The 20,780-nt window shown below is 45.4% G+C and overlaps 1 long non-coding RNA gene across 1 annotated transcript; it reads right to left on the bottom strand.

Annotated features, from left to right (window-relative positions):
- Nucleotides 1–3,385: 3,385 nt before the first annotated feature.
- Nucleotides 3,386–19,241, bottom strand: LOC135910304 (uncharacterized). Its single transcript, XR_010567005.1, has 2 exons — nt 19,047–19,241; nt 3,386–3,804 (listed from the first exon to the last, which is right to left on the bottom strand). It is a non-coding gene; the product is annotated as an uncharacterized lncRNA (long non-coding RNA).
- Nucleotides 19,242–20,780: the final 1,539 nt, after the last annotated feature.

Below are 20,780 nucleotides of genomic sequence, written 5' to 3'. Positions count from 1 at the left end.
ATGCGGCCCTTGAGGAACCCATGTGACGTGGGTACTCAGCTTCGCAGAAATTTAAGGGATCCTTTTTTGTCATTATAGAGCGGTACATTGCAAGTGGCACATACCTAGTTAGCCAAGATGACGTCAGAGACGTTCATTGAACACCGGCATTGAACTAGTGGCCCATGTCCAGTGACTCAAGATGGCATCAAACACGTTCATTGAAGACCAGCACTGACCGAGTTGTACGTACAGAGTGCTCCAAGAGTTTACTCGAACTGGGGTACCAACCCGGTACCGCACCTACAGTGCCTCACGTAGGAGTAAGATAGCTTTGTTGAAGATAAGCACGTATGGTCGCACTGGCACATATTTTGTGACCAAAGTTCATCCAATGGTTGGTTTTGAACACTGTTATTTTCGACCAGCAGTCTGATGCACTACCCGTTCCACCACAGACTACTCAGGGACTCAAGTAGGCGGGAAAACGGTTAGATACACACATAGATATATACATATGCAGGGTGTCCCATCTAACTTGAGTCAAGATTTCAAAAATGAAAGGAGCGTCGGAAGCGAATTGAACCGAACGCACATTATTCGCACTGGTCTACGGTAACTCGCTTTTTCTCGTAATTAGCTAATTAATTAGGTTTAATTATCCAACTTTTTATTTATTGGCTGAGGCCCCAAGTTTGACACGCAGATTTGTAGAGCACATTCGGGAACTACCGATCGAGTTATTTCTTATAGCATATGTCTGAAGTAGTTCTTTTTTGCGGGTTGTAAAGAAAGCCCACGAAATATGAAAAAAAAAGCCACGTGACGGAGCGGTTGTGCAGTGGTATCGTGCGTTCGGTGTACAAGGTGAGCTCACGTCGACTGACAGCGCCATTGCATGCTGTTGGCCGAGAGCTTCCGAGGAGATAAGAGAGAGAGAAGGGAAGAAGGAAAGGCAGGGAGGTTAACCAGACTGAGTCCATTTTGCTACCCTACACGTGGGGAGGGGAATGGGGAGTGAAAGAGAGAGAGAGAGCTTAGGTGTAGGATGTCTATAGTCGGGCACTCGAGTCTGATGCCCTCAGGTAGTGAAAAAGCGCTTGAACTGCTTTCTGGGCTAATGAACTGTGCCACTGTTCTCGCTTCAATAACCAACGTGAGACTCTCCAGTGTGCCTTAAATAGACTGGATGACAGGCCATTTACGGAAGCGAAGATCTTGGGAGCCTGGCTTCCGAAGAGATAAAGAACGTCTTGCCGCTTCCCCGTCGTCAGTCACGATGCAGCCGACCTTGTTCACCGAACGCACGCATAAGAGCAGCACGATACCACCGCGCAACCTCTCCGTCACGTGTTTATTTTTTGTCATATTTCGCGGGTTTTCTTTGGAACTCGAAAAAAAGGACTACGTGAGACGTATTGTACAGGAAATAACCCGATCGGTGGTTTCTGCAAGTGTTCTATAAATCTGCGTATCATACTTGCGGTACTCAGCCAATATTTGAAAAGTTTGGTAAACTTCTCATTATTTTCTTTCATTACTTTTCACATTATTTTCTTTCATTACGATTCCGACTGCCGGTAAGCATCGTGGTCCAGGTTGAATCCGGATGTGCTCCCAATCCTCCCTATTCCCTAATCGGTAGGGTGGGAGGACCACCCGGTAAGGGTGGGTCGATGCCACTATATAAGCAACATCATGGCTGCTTGAATCCGTCAGGACGAGTGTTCGCACGCAGATGAAAAAATAGGCATTCTCCTATGATAGTGTGCACGCGAACGGTGCTACAGACGCAGAAAAAATAATCCTTCTTTATGTCATTTCTTTAGAGGAAATAATCCTTCTTTATGTCATTTCTTTAGAGGTCGATACCTCTAAAGAAATGACATAAAGAAGGATTATTTTTTTCCTAGAGAAATTGGAAGGCATTTACTGTTATTGATCTTTTAGCGAAACCTTCGTAAAAAGCTGACAATTAGGAAATCCCATTTGTACGTTTGATACGCCAGAGTAGCCGTAGTTTACAAAACTTCGACAAGCGTTTTTTCATGAAGAGTCGTTAACATTGTAAACTTCGTGCTTCCATTAAATTAAAGCCCACAGAAAATTGAGGCTTTTGAACGTTCTGCGTCTACAGAACGTAAAATTCAGGTTTATCGTTCATATACAACAAACTTTATTGATATCGTTTCGGCGGATGTTTATTTAGAGCATCGTTCCTGGGTTTTACATGCACTTGAACGTAGAAATTGGGGTTGTCCCCGTGGTAACGTCTTGAGCTCCCAGCCTTCCGTTTATTCCTTGTCGTCGTCTCTGTCAATCATTTGCCGCAAGGTGGCAATGCAGAGACATGATCCCAAACACACCGAACCTACGAGATTTGAAAGCGGCACTGCATCATCAACATGACTCGAGCGTGGAACTGCGCCACATTCTCGGTCCGTGGTCCAGAACCACATGCTCGCTACGCGCCACGAGAGCGCTGCTGACATTCTTGCGGAACGCGAACCTTGGACACCGAAACTAAACAACAGATGGCGCTCGATACGCATGCACCATTAATAATTACCGAGCATGTAGAGGTTCCACGTAGACGAAACTTGCCAAGGTTGACGACTGGGCGTGTTGGTATAGCATATTGGAGGTTGGAATGCGCAACATTTTTGACGAGACACAAAGAAGAGACACACACCACAGAGCGCTACTTGCAACTATCGTTTTATTCCCTTGCCAGTGGAATAAATACAGAAAGATACTCAGAGGGCAGGGCGGTAGCGACAACAAAACAAACAAACAAAACAAAATTAAAGATTAAAGGAACATGATTATAACGTTTCAAGAACCGTCGCCGGACACCTTGGGATACATTGTAGAGATTACGGATGTCGGCCATTATTCAAGAATTGTAAGATTCTGAGCAAAGATGGCAGCCAAATAACGCGGGAGATAATCGAAGCTGCTGAGATTGCGCGTTTGGGTAGTATGTGCGTGAGCACGCCCTCAGTATCCCTCAGTGCAAAGGAATTAGATTTCCTCAAGCGCTAATCGGAAATTTCGTATTCGGGTTTTTTTTTGTGATGTCGAGTGCAGCGAAAACGATCACATGACAAAGCCGGCTTGGCATTGGTAGATGGCAATATTTGTCAAAACTATTTTTTTGTTTTGTTTGTTTTTTTTGTCGCTACCGCCCTCCCCCCTGAGTATCTTTCTGTATTTATTCCACTGACAAGGGAATAAAACGATAGTTGCAAGTAGCACTCTGTGGTGTGTGTCTCTTCTTTGTGTCTCGTCAAAATGTTGCGCATTCCAACCTCCAATCCAGGTAGACCCAACGACACCAGCTACAGTAAAAAGAACACATTTGCGTGAGCTCACGCTGTTTTGAATAACACTCAAATTTTTCGTCTTGTATGAGGTCATTCATTTATTACATTTTCGTAAGCAAAGCGGAAAACAAAAATATTGCGAGTACAAGTTGCCACGGATAGCAATCGCATGTTTCATATTAACGATTTCTCTCGTTAAACAATCATAGCCTGTCAAAGCAGTACAAAGATTGGGCGAATATTTATATTTTATACGTAACGTAAAAAAAAAAAACTGGACTGCATACAGTAATTCATAATTAGGCAGTATTACGTGAGCACTTATGCGCAGTTTTTCTTGGAGTGGGTGCCAAGACGTGTGAACCATTCTTCATATAATCTGTAGCGTGTGTTCAGGTCTGATGATCTTCAGCTCCAGTTGGAGCTCTCTGCACGGAGATTCTCGTTGAATTATTCTTAACGTTGCTGCCCGTATCCAGGTGTTATCCGGGAAAGAAAGCTGCGGTAAAAGAGCACATAGTTGTCTGTAGAGCTCCGAGGGTTCTGAAGACAGAGACATCAGATGCCCCGAGAGCGCTTACAAAATAAAACTACGCATTGACGAAGGCAATATTTTTTGCACCACCACTTTTGAACTAATAGCCGAAGTATTTCTTGAATGCGACGCACGTTATTTTTTCTATTCTAATAAAGAAGGTTTATGGATGGCGGTATAATAGAACTGACCTAATGAATTGTTCAGAAAAGAACGCTCCTGAAAAGAAGTGACAGAATATAATCTTCGAAAATATAGCTGTACCATTTATATACGTTACCCACCTACAATCAATAAAATTACGTTAGTTTGAAGACACTGCAATCGCTAAATTTCATTACATCAGTTAGGAGCATTGCCTTCGTAACTACGCAGACTCTATACCTGCTTATTTCCACATCTTCATACTAATACAAGCTTGTTTCTTTGATTGGCTGAATTAACCTTTAAGAAACCGCAGTACCAGTGTCCATCCTCTGCACTTTGTGTTATGTGTTTCGTGTTTTTTATGCCTCGAAAATATTTCGCCAAACTAAAAGAAACAATTTGGCTAGTTAACTTGTAAAGTTGTTTCCTTTTCTAAGTGATTCGCATTAAAATTCATTGTTATCAGCTTGTATTCTGAATAGAATATGTTCCCGGACTTTCACAAAACTGAACTTCAAACTGTGCAATGCCGTGCTCAAATACGTAGTTCATAGTTAATGAAATATGTGCGTATTCAGTGCTCATTAAATAAACCCAGTCATTTCAAGAGTGCCACGTCTGTTCTGCGCTTTTGCACTACTCATTGAATAAGCCAAAACGTATTGTGTACTGAAGCCAAGGAATGTCAAGGACGCAAATAATTAGAAAATATTTAAACTAGGAAATTAGATGGTTTGTGAAGACAGAAATTTGCTGTGTGTCATATATAATAAATTATTAGCTTTACATCAGACAAAGCGAAAGTCACCGGCGCTGCATGATTATAAACAACCCATTGATTTACTTGCAGTGATGAATCTACAATTTTTTAACAGACATAATTAGCTTTTTGCACCAAGTTTGTAAGCTTTTTTTTCCCGCAACTATACTAAATAGTTAGGCTTAGGTTGGATGAAGGTGGCATCTACTGAGTTGAAGGAAATCGTCGGGGTGAAGGTTTTGAGGAGCCCTACCTTCATGATTAGCGCGAGTAATTACAATGCGAATGGAAGGAAAAGACAATACACACGGACACAAATATAAACACTTAGGGGCATCGCGTTGCGTCTATATTTTTGGGCTGTGTTCTTTTCTCAAATTCCAGCTGAAACTTTCTATATTAAACGGCGTGTGACCCTTGTGATTAGATAGTTTGTACAGGGGTTTCCTTTATATTTTACTATTTGTTGAAGCAAACACTGTCGTAAAGCAAATTGCAGGCAGCTACTACAAGTATGAAATTCATGTATGAAAGTATGAAATTATGAAATTATGAAAGTAAGTATGAAATTCAAAATTGGCCACGGGTAAACGCAAACTCGAAAAAAAAACGTTTACTTTGATTACGGTGTCTATTACATAATTTATTGTGAGAAATTTGGGGACAACCAAATAAAGGAAACTGCCGACATATGAGCTGGACACGCTTTGCGACTATCGGAAGCACGTCAGCCTCATTCAGTGCCCTTGGTGAATGACTTGACGAAAGGCAGCACCTTTCATGAAACCGCTGCAATTTCGGGATAATTTACAAGCCAAACAACCAAACTTTTGTGTTCTTATTCTCACGCTGACGTATTGGTTGTGGACACAGTGCAGAAACGACACATTCCTTTACTAATGCAACCTTGATACTAAGGTGGCTCAATTGCCTTTATTTTTTCCACAACACAAAATTGGGGGAAGGACCGCACACTAACAGCTACAAACCTGTAATTGGAGTGCGCCTGAGCCCCAACATAGGTAAATACGTGCCACAGAAGCAAAAACGAAAACCATCATACATACATACATACATACATACATACATACATACATACATACATACATACATACATACATACATACACACATACATACACACACACATACATACATACATACATACATACATACATACATACATACATACATACATACATACATACATACATACATACATACATACATACATACATACATACAAGAGTACATTCAAACGGATCGCAATTTTAAGAGTAGACATTCATATATACGCCATTAAAATGTTTCAACGTCTGAAAACAGTATCACAGAATCCAAAATTTGCGAGCACAAGTTGGAACAAATGAAATATTCTAGAAGTCCCTCGCGAACAATTTACAGAATACAGACAGTCCTATGTACTGGGCAGTACAAAACATCCCTTAAATTGTTTAAGTATGATGGCAAATATATATTAGATTCATTATGTTAATAAGTATTTAGGATCATTATCATGAAGAATTGCACAAGTTGGATAATCATACTTCATTCTTGTTGTAGAAAAAGTCCACTTTACAGCGCTTCTAGTATGAACAAGTTTATCCTTTAAGGTTATGACAGCAAGATATATCAGAAGCTCAGCCACTTGAAGTGGTGAAAATCTAATGCAGTAGAATAGCCGATATTCAAAAGTAGTAGTAATACGAATAACAATCATCTGAACAAAAAATCTCTAGTCTGTACTCGATGACTAATGCCAGCAATATACCTCACGGCTTTCTTTTACAATACCATTAGTCTGTCAATATTATTTTTGATATCCTACCCCAGAACAAACGATAGTAATTAAAACGAGGTTGAAAAACAGAGTGATAGATTGTTAGCTTTAGACGAATTAGGAAATCAAATCGACATCTAGAAGCAAACCAACTGACTGACAAAACGTGTTTTTGCAATATGAGCTATATGATTACGCCATCTCTTTGAGGAACGCCGCGTTTAATTGATAGCAAAGCCGAAAATAACAATCAACAGCGACTGTTTGGTTACCCACTATACTAAATTTCAAGCTATAGGCAACACCACATAGCTATATTTCATTGGGTTTCTTAGTGTTATTTTTCGTTTCTTTCCTCCCATTCTTTTCTTTCTGTTTTTTTATTTATACATTTATTTTGTTTGAGTATTTTTTTCCACGAGCACCATTTTCTGCTGTTTACTTTTATTCTCTTTTACAGAGAGGCAATAGCTCACTGACCTCCAGCGGAGCTCCACAGTCACGAAAAAGGCTGGGAGCCTGCTCAGTCATACACTCATAAGAATATACATCACGGTTTCAGTTCGTTATTCCGGGCTGAAGTTAAAATGAGACAATTATAGCGCAGTGATCACTGATATAGCAAGCAATCGTACCAGCAAAGTTGAGAACAGAAGCCACATAAACAATAAATATATCAAGAATACTTTCTGAAGAAGTGGTAGCTCTCGTGGCCGTTTTCATAACGTTCTTGAAACCATTTGCTGAAATAACCGACAAAAAAATAAAACTAGCACCCGCTACCTCCATGACATAAATAGTGAAGGCTCCTCCAATAGGTGTCATAGAATTTTTGTAGCAACAGAAATAAAGAACACTGTCAAAAAAAGCTTAAGAAAGGCGTGCCATTACTAGATGGAGGCCTGTAGAGTATTGACACCATTTTCCCATTATTTCTGCGGTACGTATCTTATAGTAATGGTGCTATCCAAGGAAAATCCGGGACCAAGTTAACCTTGAATTTTTGCCTTACAGATAACGCAACGCCTCCTCCTCGTGAATTGCAATGGAGGTAGAAATGTGCAACCGTGAAATATTCTCGAAATCGCCATCCTGCACTCCCCATGTGAGTAATATCACATAAAAAATGCAACACATGCTCTGCAGAAGATAATCAAGATCACCGCTCTTCTTACAGATTGACCGAATTTCTAGGTGTAAAATAGAAAAGCCATTTGTTATCCTCAGACAAGCACTCACGCAACATGGAAGCAGAAGTTCAAAGTAATGCATTTCTCAAGTAGTGTAAATACAGAGTCAATGCCGCCATATCAGCTTCAGACCGAACAACAACAGCGGCATCACACACTTTCTCTCTGATAAGTGCTTTCCCATTAATGAGCCGTGCAAATGCATAGCCTGAACGTTTAGACCGCCCTTCGCGCTTCGAGGCTAGATTAAAAGACCGCGCTGCTATGCTTTCTTAAATGTAAAAACTGCTTTTCGCGAGCCTCAGAGCCTGACTCCCTGCTAGCCATTTGTCTCACCGCCTCTTTGTGCGACGACTGTGTGATGACCAGGTTGTGATGGGGATGGTATGACTAGAGTCAGATGACAAAGATGGAATGACGACACTCTTACGACCACGCCGTCATCACGACCTAGGACACGTACCTAGTGGCTTAAGGTATTAGTAATCTTGGACCACTGCCTCGGAGTGGAACGCGTGACAACGACAACATGGCGATATGCGTATCACGAATCTATTGTGACGACCATGGTGCAAAATTTCTGCGGCGCAAAGCACTGAAGTGCGGAAAGGTGAAAATAAAAATGACGAAGGAAGAAGCTTTGCAAGAGGACAACACGAGTGCTCACTGCCAACTGTATATATTGTTACGTCCAAGCGCGTCAAAGGGACGCGGGGATCAAGAAGAGGGGAGAAGAAGAGAACGAAGACTGTGCAGCGGCCATTCCTGTTGTTCGTAGCCTGCCGTTCCTGCTCTCGCACGCTTAAATAAACCCCTTTTCCCCGTGCTTGTAACAAATTGGTGGACGGTGCGGGGTACACCTCGTAACCACGGAGCCTACGCTGCTACAACTTCGCCGAAGCCGTCGACTTGCCGGACTTCCGCCACCATCACCTGACATGACTGAATACGCCTGCCAGACTCCCGAAGGTTCTGACGCGTCTTCAAGGCCAGCACCTGGCGTTCCGTGGCAATACTACCGGGTGCCACTCACTTTCGGAGGAAAAGCCGGAGAAGATGTCGACGAGTGGCTAACGAACTACCGAAGGGTGAGCCGGTCTAACGGTTGGAACTCGACCGCGCAGTTGTCCAATGTTGTGTTTTCTCTTACCGACACAGCACTCGTCTGGTACGAGAATCACGAAGACACGCTCACTTCATGGGAGCTTTTCGTAGAGGAGCTCAGAGCGTGTTTTGGCGACTGTAGCGCAAAAAAGAAACGCGCCGAACAGACGCTTTCGCAAAGAGCTCAGATTCCCGGCGAGACCTGTACGACTTATATCGAAGAAGTGCTGAAACTGTGCAAAATAGTGAACTCTCAAATGTCTGAAGAGGACAAAGTTGGACATCTGTAGAAAGGGATAGCCGAAGACGTCTACAATTTTTTGATCGGCAAAGAAAGCTTAGATTCCGTGTCTGACGTCATTCGCCATTGCAGGACCTTTGAGACGCTGAAGATGCGACGGATAATACCGAAGTTTGGTCGCCTGGCGAATGTCACAACGGTGGCAAGTGTAGACCCGAGTTCGTGCGTTGACCTTCCATCAACAATACGGCAGATTGTTCGCGAAGAGTTGCTCCATCGGGAAGAGATGTACCGTTGCACACCCGGCATCGCTGGTGCGTACTTACCACACGAGATGCGAAACATGGCCGTTTCGACCGCATGGCAACCCACGGTTCACTCAGCGACCGTCGAGTATAGGTCTACTCCACAAACGAGAGGGACCCTGAGCTATCAAGATCATGACTACGACCAACGCCCTCGCCGCACGCACGCCTCCGGGCGGCCGATGCCTAGCCATGATGAATGGGACCCACCTGCTGGCTATGCAGTCGACAGCAACATGCGTGACTACGTGCAAGAACATCGAAATTTGCGGCATCTGCCGGTGTGTTTCCAATGCGGTGTCACGGGCCACATAGCGAGATTTTGCAATCGTCGCCCAACAACGTGGAATCGTCGATCGGGGCCTTCAACAAGGACCACACCTCCTACGAGGACAACTCAACAGCCATGCACCACCTCTTGGTCAGCTGGCGTCCCTCCTGGCAACGATTACTGGCAGAGAAGCTTCCGGAGCCGCTCGCCGGCATCTGACAGGAGTTTGACGCCACCGCCAGCTTCTCGTGCACCGCGTTTACGTCAATCTCCATCGCCAGTGCGCCGCTCAGCCTCGCCTTCACCACCGGAAAACTAGCTAGCGCGGCCGATGGGGGTGAGGTCGCTCGACACGTGCTATCGACAGAAATGCCCCCTGCAGTTGCTATGATTAAGAACAAAGTGCATGTACTTGTTGATGGTGTTCCTACAATGGCTTTAGTGGATACCGGGGCAACTGTATCCGTAATGAGTCTCAGTTTTAAAGGTCGGTTGGGGCGCAAAGTTGTATTTCCGTGGGACCAGGCTGCAACGTTTTGTGGAGTGAGCGGCGAGTCGTTGCGCCCTGTTTGTGTGTGCACTGCTGAAGTGTCCCTGGCTGGTGGAGTTTTCGCGACGGAGTTTGTAGTTATTCCCCGATCGACGCACGAAGTGATTTTGGGCATCGACTTTTTGCGGCAGTGTGGTGCGACCGTTGATTGTCGCACGGGGGGAAGTTTGCGTCGATGGCCATGTTTCGTCCGGGCTCTTAGAGGAGACTTGTAGTCAAGGTGAACTTTGTGTGTCTGCAGATACTGTTGTGCCTGCGTCCACCTCGGTGTGCGTGCCGGTTGTATGTCGTGGTGAAGTTCCAGAGAGTTTCGATGCCTCCGTAGAGCCAATGCATCTCAATCTTGTGAAGAAGAACGTTTTTGTCCCTCATTGTGTGGTATCCATCGGCAACGGGCGTGCTGGCTTGTGGACGGCCAACTGCTCGGCAGAACCCGTCCTGCTTCCAGACGGCTTGAAACTCGCCTACTTTACAGAATACACGTCTTCGTCCGTAGCCGTACTAACAGACTCGCCGTGTGAACCTACTGACCTTCGCCAAGTCTCAGACAAAAAGCTTCTGTCTATGATAAACAAGTCGCTCAGCACAAGGGAGCGCCATACCTTGGTGGATACGCTTTCTAAGCATCTGTCAGTGTTTGACTTTGCGCAGCCGGACAAAGCGTTCTCGATTCCCGAGTCACGAACGCGCCATACTATCGATACGGGATCTGCGCGCCCGATCAGGCAAAAGCCTTATCGCGTGTCGCCTAACGAGCGCAAGATAATCGGGGAACAAGTGAGTGACATGATGAAAAATGGTATAATACAAGAGTCCTCGAGTCCTTGGGCAGCTCCGGTCATACTCGTCAGAAAGAAAGACGGCAACTGGAGATTTTGCGTCGATTATCGAAGATTAAACGCCGTGACTAAGAAGGATGTCTACCCGCTGCCCCGGATTGATGATGCAATTGATTGCCTTCATTCGGCTTCTTATTTTTCTTCAGTGGACCTGCGCTCAGGATATTGGCAAATCCCCATACACCCGACAGACAGAGAGAAAACAGCCTTCATAACCCCGGATGGATTATTCGAATTCAATGTGATGCCATTTGGGTTGTGCAACGCTCCAGCAACCTTTGAAAGGTTCATGGACACCATTCTGCGTGGGTTAAAATGGAACATCTGTATGTGCTATCTTGACGACGTTGTTATATTCGGGCGCACATTCAATGAGCACAATACGCGCCTGGATATTGTCCTCGACTGCATCAAAAACGCCGGCCTGGTTCTGAACTCCAAGAAATGTAAATTTGGTGACCGTCAAACCCTTGTGCTGGGTCATCTTGTTGACAAAGACGGTATCCGGCCTGATCCTCTCAAGACGGCCGCTGTCGAAGCATTCAGTGCACCGCAGTCAGTGAAGCAACTTCGTAGTTTTCTGGGTCTTTGCTCTTACTTTCGCCGATTTATTCCTGGTTTTGCTGACGTCGCTTATCCTCTGACAAATCTGCTACATAAAGACGCACGGTTTGAGTGGACACCCGAGTGCGATTCTGCATTTCGTCAGCTGAAGTTTCTGTTAACCTCTCGACCTATCCTTCGCCACTTCAATCCTACTGCGCCGACAGAAATCCACACAGATGCTAGTGGCGTTGGTCTAGGTGCCGTATTGGTCCAACGCTATGATGACCGTCAGCACGTGATTGCTTATGCAAGCCGATCATTAAGCAAACCTGAACGGAATTACACGGTGACAGAGCAAGAATGCCTCGCTGTAATCTTTGCGGTTCAGCGATTTCGCTCGTACTTGTACGGACGCCCATTCCAAGTCGTCACAGACCACCATTCCCTGTGCTGGCTCGTGAACCTTCGCGACCCTTGTGGTCGCCTTGCGCGCTGGGCTTTGAGGTTGCAGGAATATAACTTCACTGTTTCCTACAAGAGTGGCCGAAAACACGCTGACGCAGACTGCCTTTCCCGTATGCCGCTTGCCACGACGGACTGCGACGCAGACGATTTTGATCATCTCGTCGCTTCTGTGACACCCGCTTTTCCAGATATCGATGCGTTCAAAACAGAACAACGGACAGACACTAAATTGGAGCCACTCTTTACTTCTGCCCACTCAAGTGCAACAAGCAGCTACTGTGTACGTGACGGGCTCCTGTACAAAAGGAACTACTCAAGCACGGGTGCACGCTTCCTTCTAGTGGTGCCGGAGCGTCTCCGGCCAGCAATCCTTCAGGCTATGCACGATGACCCTACCTCCGGGCACTTAGGCACAGTGCGCACACTTTATCGCATTCAAGAACGCTTTTACTGGCCCCGGATGCGACATTCTGTTGAGCTTTATGTCGCCAGCTGCATACAGTGCCAACGTCGGAAACGCCCAACCACTGCCCCATCTGGTCTCCTTCAACCTGTGCCGCCTTCCAGCTCACCCTTTCGGCAAGTTGGAATTGATCTGTTAGGCCCTTTTCCAAAGTCATCTAAGGGAAACCGCTGGATTATTGTCTGCGCCGACTATTTCACACGCTATTGCGAGACGGCGGCTATACGATCAGCAACTGCCACCGAAGTGTCGCTTTTCTTACTTCACGCTATTGTTCTACGACATGGACCACCTGGTGTTATCATAAGCGACCGAGGACGTCAATTCACGGCGGATATAGTGGAAGAGCTTGTGCGTTTGTGTAACTCGCACCTCAGGCACTCGACGCCATATCATCCGCAAACGAACGGCCTCACTGAGCGCACTAATCGAACGATCACAAATATGCTTTCTATGTATGTTGCGTCCGATCACAAGAATTGGGATGAAGTTCTACCGTTTATTACTTACGCATACAACACCGCCAAGCACGAGACAACCGGCTACAGCCCCTTCTTCCTTCTATATGCTCGGCCGCCCCGGTATACGCTCGACACTGTCCTCCCTTTTTACCACCACGACAATCCTACGGTCGCCGATACGCTGTGCCTCGCTGAAGAGGCTCGGAGACTTGCGCGTCTTCGGACTTTGGCATCACAAGAAAACTCCAAAGCCCGCTACGACGCACGACATCGGCCAGTTACATATAACCCTGGTGATCTCGTTTGGCTTTGGACTCCCGCAAGGAAGCGCGGTTTGTGTCAAAAGCTGCTGGCCAACTACGATGGACCATATGTTGTCATCGACAAAGTCAGCGAAGTGGACTATACTCTCGCGCGCCTCACGAACACTGGTAGACGTTCTGCTAGGACACAAGTCGCGCATGTCGCACGGTTGAAATCATGCACGCCACGACAAGCTAGTTGAGTCGCCCAGGGGGCTTTGTCTGCGAGGGGAGGTATGTTACGTCCAAGCGCGTCAAAGGGACGCGGGGATCAAGAAGAGGGGAGAAGAAGAGAACGAAGACTGTGCAGCGGCCATTCCTGTTGTTCGTAGCCTGCCGTTCCTGCTCTCGCACGCTTAAATAAACCCCTTTTCCCCGTGCTTGTAACAATATATATAAGGTGATATATTTATTCAACACAGCTTCAGCGACACCAGATACTTCGGAAGGTTAGCCAGCAATAAAACTACTCAAGATTTGTGTTGGCAAAGGCTCAAAAGCGTGAACTTCTTATCGTGTAAAACCACTGAGATTTGAGTAACGCATTTGTCTCCAAATTTCTCAATAAAATACGCCTCTGATATTTCTCACGTTCCCTTATCGTGGTGTCGATCCAGCACACATCTCTCTTTGCATTGCGGCTTACATCCGCAGCTATTGCAGTGCAGCACTAGGTGAGAAGTTCTTCCTTTATCAAATTCATTTTTGTGTTCCCCTAGTCTTTGGTTCATGCAACGCCCCGTTTGCCCGCTATAACTGCGGCCGCATGATAAAGGTATTCGATAGACGACGACCCCAAGGCAGCAACTCACAAGTTTCTTTTTCTTGTCATGTTTTACCGGGCCTGATCATTTGTATTTATTTGATGTCCAAATAAGGCGTTCTTCCTTCATCCTGCAAATGCGTTCATTCTATCAAAGGGGCTGATAGGACTACTTCGACATCATATCGCGACCCTATTCTTTTTAGCCCATGAAAAACTTTCTGCACATGCGGGATAGCTGCTGCTCGTTTCTTTTTTGTTTGCCCTTCTGGTATTTCCAGGCCCCGCATTATTTTTTACTTTTTTGCAACAATTTTTCGCAAACTGTCGATATGAAAAACCTCGTGAATCCCACCGAAAGTAGCCTGTCTACCTGTACATTTACGCTGTTCTCCACCGGGTGTGAAAAAAACAAAATTCGTTAACGCGGTGCTAATGGCGGACACGTTCAATGACACGTTCGTATCGATGACACGTTCATATTAATCTTTATCATGAAAAAAAAAGAACAGGTGGGTGAAGGAACACCCCAACAATACACTTTCGATGGCATCAATATTACCAAACCTGCTAGTGTTCTGTTTGAATATCTATTATTATATATTTAAGGCAATGCAAGAAAATGTTACTTTCGTTCATGTGTCCTGTGCCTGTCAAGATGTATTTTGCGGCCGGAAAGCACTTCTGAAGAAAGAGAATTCCCACATTTCTGAGCGAAATATTGAGAAAGTAAAAAAAAAAAGACGAGTATTCTATTTATTTACAGTAAAGTGTCTTGTTCAGTAGCTAATTATTTTACTTTTTAGGCGAGCAGAAATACTGCAGTTGTGCTACGCTTGCTTCAGTCTATATAGTGAATTTATTCGGGAACAATTCCCTCCAAGCCATTAAAGATTGCTCGCACTAATCTCCATGTTGTCGTAGAGTGCTGAACAGGCTCCCAGAGTTTTTTTGAATGTTCGATAGGCCTTTCAGATGACCTGTGCAAATCTCGGAAGTTCTCGTTTAAAACCAGACATCATGTGTAGTTGCTTCTATTAATCTTGTTATGAGTGCCATAGACAAACGGGCACAAGTGTATATGGCAAGAAGATATTTTAATAATCTTGCTTAAGAGAGTTATAAGCGACGGCTGAGTCACGCTTACGGAGAATAATCGTGATGCGCAGCATTACAGCATAACAGCTCCTTATTTGGCCTTTACGACAGGATTATTTCGGAACAGACACTCTTGGAATGCCGACATGAAATGTCGTCGCACCGAAAGTCGATCAAAGGTTCGTTGTCTTTTTTACGTGGCAGTGGCGTATTAGAAAGACTGTAACGATTCCGCCTTTTTTTTTCATGCCTTTCTTTTCGTACACGCCCTTCGTTCCGTCTTTAGTTCTCCTTTCCCTTCTCCTACTGCAGGGTAGCAAACCGGAGGCTTTACCTACGCTTAACCTCCCTACCTTTCTCTCATTTGCATCTCGCTCGCGCTCTCTCTCTATTTGCGCGTTTGCGAGTTAAGCGATCTCGCTTCTCGCGTTACGTTAGGGCCGATCCCTAACTGTTCTCGCACACGACGCAGTTGCAGCACTCATGTTTATTGGTCGCGCCATGCTTGCACTGATCCCGAGAGCAGGAGCAGCTCCGGATCGGATGGATGGATGGATAGAAGGTAGGAGCGTCCCCTTTGAAACGGGTGATGGCAATTGACACCATGCTCAGCTATTTATTTTTGTTCAACTGTGTTGTAAGTTATTAACATTCGCCATTTTCTTTAAATACGTCTTCCTACACTTTTAACCTTATGTCACCTCTCTACTTTTGAGCCACCGGTCTTCCAATCGCTTTTTGCTAATTTCAACCGCATATTTATTTACATGACTATTGTTATCTCTAAACCTTAGGGCCTCAGGAAGCGCGACTGTGCCCCGCATCGACATCGGGATAGATACCATCACATTTTAGTATGAGGGCCGGTTCTATTGTTTCTACAGATTTACCCCACACAGTACATGTGTGTTCTTCTTCGTTAAATTTCTTTCCATAGCTACGCGTTCTAAGACATCCTGACCTAGCTTCAAAGAGTAGGGCACTGCCTCTTGAGTTATAGGGTTCCTCGATGTCAGCGCCGCCTGCCGCCGGGTAGCGTGGCCTCGAGGCATCCTAGCTGGAGGGATCGGTGAGAGCTTTCCAATCACTGCACCAGTGAGCACGCTCCTTAACTAAATATGCGAGGCAGATGCGCCTGTAACTCGGGCAGGGGGCACTGCTTCGGACTTTGTCGCTGGTGATGTGCCATCCGTAACCAGAGGACCCAGGACCTTCACATCATCGTATGTTCACGTACCTCAGCCTGAATGAATCATTACAACATTGGTAGTACACATTGGCTCTTTTTGAACCCCCTAAGTTAGCCTACCACTTCACACCACTCACAAAAGGGGGAAATTGACTTTTTTTCGAAATTAATTATTGCACGTTCTACTGCCTATATTCTCATGACCTTTAGATGTTATATATGTTACGTACATTATCACTTCCAGTCTGGAATTGTATCCTACTTTATAGATTTCTGAGCGGAAAATTGATGTTCTAAAGAAAACCAAACATTGAAGGTGACAATGCGTGACCTTGATGAGAGCTTTCTATAAGTTGCTTCGCAAGGAAGCCATGAAAGTTTACACTCAAACGGGAGTACCGTCCAAGCTTTATATTTACTGAAGGCACGAACTTATAATAGACAAAAACAAATTGATTAGGCACCCCTGCCTTGCAATAAAGGGTGTCCGGAGAGCCTGTTAAAAACCACCACAACAACTGCTGAGGGGCTTATGCAATGCTTGATTGCTTTAGAGTAATTCTCGATAATTTAAATTTCAAGTAATGGTAGTAATGAAAGTAATAGTGATTTTGAGAGCACGCCGCAACGGATAGCGGCGCTGCCACAACATTCAAATCAGGGCTCTATTCTGGACACGCATGGCGGCTGCACGGCCGCCATTATACACCATGTTTACTCTCTGATTGGCTGTCGAAAGGTCACGTGTTTTGAAATTTGTGCCGGGAAGCGGAAGTATTGCAAAATGCAATTTTGCGTTTTCATCAGGATGACGAAACGTGACGTGGAGCTGCAAATGTTATGGACTAATACATTTTTTTGGTCCTTGGCAGATATATTGTGATGTTAGCGCTTCAAAAAGAATGTGAGCGGTAGCGTGCAGAAGCTAGTGCAATGCATCTGCAATTGCGCGAATATGTGGTGGCGATTCAAGATATGCGCCATGCCAGCTTGCTGATTGGCTGAAGGAATATCTCATGAGGAGCGTCACAGGAAGGGCTGTTTCGTAAACGTCATTTTGACGATGCGTGACGTTGCGCAGGGCCGCCATTGCTGAGATTTTCCGCCATAATTTTTGCTGCGACGAGCCGCGCGAATTATGCTAATGGGCAGCCATATGCAATGGCAGCCGAGAGGAATGCGTATCGCCACATTTTCCCCGTCGTTTGGCGCCACGAAAATCTTTTGTTCATAACGCGTGCTCATAGTATTTGCATCGCTCTCGGGTTGTGTTGGCATTTGTGTTTTGGGCCATCGTTTCTTTAAAGGAACGCGTTTGTACGAAATAATATTGGTTGAATATAGCAAACTGTCAGCAATGTTGTCCACTTTTCACTGCTGCATTTGTATTGTAATCGAGATTAATGCCTTTTCGCACAATCAGACGTTATGACAACGGCCTCTTTCTAATTTATAAAAAGAAATGTACGCAAGGTGGCGCCTTGAAGTTTCCTCCCGCGGTGCGAGAAACCAGCGAAATGAACAAGAGATGGCAGCGCCGGCGCTTGCGTCGCTCTAGTGGATATCTCTGGCGCGCGCAACGCTATCGGTGATATTCGGCCGTTCCTCAGCCAGCCGAGTCGGGCTGAGTCACTTGCGTTCCACGAAATAGCGACAACGTGGCCTAGAACGTGCACGCATCACCACTGGTAGGTCTGCGTATGTTGTCTCAAGAAAGAAAACAAGCGCGTTAGCGCCAACATGCGATGACTCATTCCATTTTCCGGGGACACGCATCCTAGCTATTGAAGCAGACGACGGCCTGTACGCAGCAGACGACGGAAGCGAGAAGCGTTTTCGACGGGATAATCATACGCTTTGAGATCGCTGCTTTACTTTTACTGCGGAGGAAAACTGTTTTGCCTTACCGATAACGCTACATTCAGTGCCTTCATTACAGTTCCTTAGGCGAAACGTCAAGTTAGCGTCACGTTACGTAAGCAAAACGGGGCCACCAGCGCCATTTTATTTGCGTCACGCCTACGTCACGCATCGATGAAAATGGCGGAATGTCCAGAATAGCGCCCTCAGTTACTAGGCTTGTTCTTTTACAAACGAAAGGTTAGTGACGTCACACCCAACGTCGCCGTCGGCGCGGCAGCTTGCGCAGCAGCATTCTTTACCGGCAAACGTATACGGGGAGTGCTACGCGCGCCGCATTGTTATCACAAGCGCCTTATCATAAATCATGCGGCTCGTTTGATTGTTTTGCGCTTGGTCTTTGTTGAAACGCGTGCTGTTTCGTATGTTCTACGCGTGATTGCAAAGAATGTACGCACTGTGCGCTTCACCTCGCTGACTGCCTTGAAGTGTGGGCCTTACAGGGGTACGAGCCACCGCTCATGTAGCTGCACGGCCGCCAGGATTGGCCCACACTTTTGCTGACGGACGCGGACACGGAAAGTGCCGACCAGTGAGAGGCTAGCAGCTTCGCTGCCAAATAAATACAGAGCTGACTGCTTAAGCTAGAAGCGGCAACACAAATCTGCGTTCCGACGCATTCCGTGAGACGGATAACCGTAAATGCCTCCTCAATCCTCCATACGCGAAGTTAGGATGACCTCTTGGCGAGTTCGTTGATTTAAAGTAAAGAAATGATCGTGTTCACTTCATGAAAGAGGTTTACCAGTCAACCTATGAGCAGCGTGTCTCGCATAGATAATTTTGGTAATTAGGAGCACAAGGAATACGTACGTCTAAGCGTTCTTTGAGTAGTACGAGGAGTTTTGTGCCGTTGAAGTCCCCGTCCTCGCTGTCCCCCACCAGAACATCCAAGCTTAACTGCATCAACTCTATGTTGAGCAGTAGACAGAATGGCCAATACAATGAAAATTGCCAAGACGTTCCATGCGTGAATCTTTGCCATAGCTTTCGTACATACAAGAACAAGTGTCGCAGCCTGCAGGAAGGTTACCTTAAATATTTAGTTTGACAATGCTGGCCAATCGATAATAAAAGAAAAATCTTACGTCTTATACTTTCCTCCTCGTTTCGAAGCATGGTTTTGTGTGCATATTCCAGCACCGAATGCTTCTTATTTTAATATTCTTTTTCTAGAATGGAGATAGTTTTGAATTCCTGGCCTGGACCGCTTACGCTTTTGTACTTAGAATATTCCATGAAAGAGAACAATGCATGTAAAGAAAGGATTCCCAAATGCGTAGCTTTTCGAGAACTGTAGGCACAAAGAGAGACTATACGATAGTTTTTATGATCATGAAGTGTGAGTGCATTGTTCTGTGCGTATAGATCGCGAATATTCATACGAACTCGAGACAATTCTCTTTTGCGGCTTTGCAATACGTATACTTTTGGGAAGGACATTTTCCTTTGCATCGTACCTAGTTTGCGTTCACCAACTTTCCTTTTCCCCTGTGAGATATCTACACTTCGCATATGCACAGGTGACAGTGATGGCCTCTATGTATTTAGCTTTGATGGTGTGCCAGTAACCCTTGCGAGGAGTTTTTGTACAAATATAGCACCGCAGGAATAATGAAAGAAAACGTCTTTAATGATGCTTCACCAGAGCTGGAAAGACCGGCGAGAGCATTAAATTTATCGTGGTCAACCCTAAGCCACCTTTTGCCTACCAAACTTTACGTGAACTTAGCTTCACCGGGCGGGTGGTCGCAGGCGTAGAGCCCCTTTAAACCGCTGTTTTTTTTGGTAAGCACTCCACGGTTGAAAGTTCCCACAAACCAACGTTTATAATGTGGATATAACACAGAAAGTGGCGTTCGTTAACGCGCTTGCCTTTTGTGCAAAAAAACACAAAGTCTGGCCTTAATACTTGCAAATTTTTTGTTGGCTCGTAAAAGGGTCTAGCACGCACAGGCTTTCTAATAAAAAGAAAACGCTATATATTTGATGACTCCGTAGATTTCGTGAAATATTAAACTGAATAGCTCTCATTGGCTCTGTCGGCCGTTTTCGTGGCACGCCGGTGGGACGACTTTGGTGTAGCTTGAAGGATGGAAGGCAAGGGAACACGCCGAGGGAAATGGCTCGTTCTCGGGGGCAACCTAGTTGTGAAGAGGGGCGGGGGGAAAGTGGAAGGGGCGTCGTGCCTCCGCTTTCACGTACACGAATGCCAGATATGGATGGCAATGATGGGAAGGTGCAATGTCACTGTAATGCAATGTCACGTATAGAAAAAGGTGGAAATAGTGTCGATGTTGGCGGTGACGCTCGCCTACAGAAATTATGGGTTAGGGGCAAGTTAAATGTTTCTATTTCGGCTAATACTCAACTGATCTGGAAAAAAAAAGTCTTGCGGCAGAACGCTCCCCAGAGGGCACGTAGTAACTTGCAGCGTAAAACCAATATTTGCTATGGGGCCTGGTTAGTGTCCCTTTAAAGAGCAACATTTTATTGTATCCACGTTTTGGCAGGAGACTAACCTGTCTTTAGAAAGTGCGTCAAGTT

Source organism: Dermacentor albipictus, chromosome 8, assembly GCF_038994185.2.
Source record: "Dermacentor albipictus isolate Rhodes 1998 colony chromosome 8, USDA_Dalb.pri_finalv2, whole genome shotgun sequence".
NCBI lineage: Eukaryota > Metazoa > Arthropoda > Arachnida > Ixodida > Ixodidae > Dermacentor > Dermacentor albipictus.
This window is presented reverse-complemented; position numbering and strand designations above follow the sequence as displayed.